Source organism: Chaetura pelagica, unplaced genomic scaffold (assembly GCF_000747805.2).
Source record: "Chaetura pelagica isolate M959 unplaced genomic scaffold, ChaPel_1.0 scaffold288, whole genome shotgun sequence".
Lineage (NCBI taxonomy): Eukaryota > Metazoa > Chordata > Aves > Apodiformes > Apodidae > Chaetura > Chaetura pelagica.
In genome coordinates, this window is record NW_009954190.1 from 2,807,878 (window position 1) to 2,810,255 (window position 2,378).

Sequence of the window (2,378 nt, forward strand, 5' to 3'; positions counted from 1 at the left end):
GCCCAGACATCTGCCTGCTGATGGGCACTAGGGAATGAAATCCTTTGCACTTTGCTTGCAGGAGCAGCATTTGCTTTCCCTGTTAAACTATAAAATGTCTCAATCCACGAGCCTTCTTGACTTCTATTTTCTCCCCATCCCATGGGAGAGGGGAATGGGCAAAAGGCTGAGTGGGTGCTTGGCTGCTGGTCAGGGTCAACCACAACACACAGAGAGGCAAGAAGTAACCATCCCTTGCTGAACTGCTAACCTGGGCAACAATTTAAGCTCTACACAGTGGAGCTCTGCAGCTAGGTGGTTAGTGACAAGACATATATAGAAACGGTCTTAAGAACTAGTTAAGGCAGGGTACACATAGCCTGCATAATAAGAATATATACTGTAATCAAATTCCTTCAAAACATAGCCCATCTAGAAGACTTAATTTATTTGAATTACATGGACAGTTTGATATATATATTTGATTCAATTGTGGAATTAATTTTGGATGAGGCAATAACATCCCACAATATATTTTTGCTTTGCAATTCATCAGAAAATTAAATTTGTGCCAAAGTCATAGTGATTAAACATGAAAAAATAGCAAACATTCTCTAAAAATAAAGATTAAAATTCCCATTTGAATGAAAAACAAAATTCAAGCTTAATTTACACAAAGCCCGCACTACAATAACATTATTTAATTGAATAGCAGACATTTTCAAGTCTCACTAAATATGAAGCACAACTCATCTTTTACACCATTAAAAAAAAAGCATCTGAAAGCATCTTTAAATCAAATATAATACCACACATAAAAGAAATCTGTCTGTTAAGTGTTCAGTTATGTACCTGTGTCTCATCACCTTATCAGTGCTGATACACAGCCCTGTCAGCTATTGAGTCAGACGTAGGTGCACAACTGCACATCCAGAACCAAGGGTTGGGATTTCTTGCTTTCATCCCAGCCACCAGAGAGCAGCTCAGGAAATTTCTCTGTAAGAACAAGCACTGCTCTCTCTGCCATGATTCTTTCACACAGATAGAGATGGCACCAGCCACTGACCAGAGATGTTCAGAAAACATTCCACAGATTTTAAAAATGTATGAGAAGATATTTAGCCAGCCACAGACAAAACCATGTTACCAGCCACTTTTCTACAGCCCACAGACCAAACTTCAGTTTTAAGTTGCATCCATACAAGACTATTGAATAAAACTGAGCATAAGCAATAGCAAACACATTTCCTAAGCAAATTATTACTCCTGCACACAGTCCACTTAATCCAGTTCCTCACTGCTTCAGCCAACTGTGGCCAAAGAATTTTATAGAGTAATATCTGAGGGAAAACTGGAGAGAATAATTGAAGAGGCACCATCAACATGTCAAATTTGTCCACTAGAAAACTGTTTTTTAAGAAAAAACTTGTTAGCTACAGAACTGGGCTTGTTGAACATGACTGCCTTAATTAACTACAGATCAAACCAAAAATGTTGCTAATACAATCAACATCACAGTATTTCCATATCTGGTTATTAAGGCAATTGGGACCTGTTATAACACATACGTAGCCTTTATATTCTTTAGGAAAATCACCCACAACAAATACAACTCCCCATACCTGCCAGGGGATTGAAGGCCACTGGCAACAGCTACAATGTTCACTGGGTGCAAATGTGGGCATTATAAACGTACTGGACAGACACACATTTGATAAACGTATTCAATACAGCTGAAGCATTAAGTAATTACTTTGGGCAATTAAGTGTAGCAACATTCTTTTATAATTTGTTTGGTATTTTTTTCAACCTCCAAATATCAAAACCATTCTATAAACATCCTCAATGGGCAAAACTGCCAAGAACTTTCAGTCTGTAAGCTTTTCTCTTGTCCTCAAACAGAAGAAAAAGCTCTCAAGAATGTATTTTTGAAACAAATAATTGCCCAAACAGGCAGAATAGAGAAAAATCTCTTGAGCAAAGACCTACATCAGTGTCATTTTCACCTTGGAAATGGGAATTCTTCTGGGATACTACTACAATTCAGACACTTTAAATGCTGATCTCTGACTCACGCCTTAAACCCACAAGCATAACAAGTTTGAAAGAACTAAACAAGTATTGTCTTTTTCATAGCCTGATAACTGTAACCAAAAAAGTATTCTGTTAACTCACCTTTGCTATTTCTAAACAATCTAAATCATACACAAAATCATACAAAATAAATGTAATTACACATCCAGAACCTCCAATCCGTAACATTTTTTCAGCCATCATGATCCTGATTAAGGCCTCTCGGTGTCTGTAGTCTCAGTTTAGACTAAATCCAACCCTAACAATCAGGAAGTTTGTTGGAGGATGAAATTTCTCTTGATTGCAACTCTTTGCACAGCTGCCTT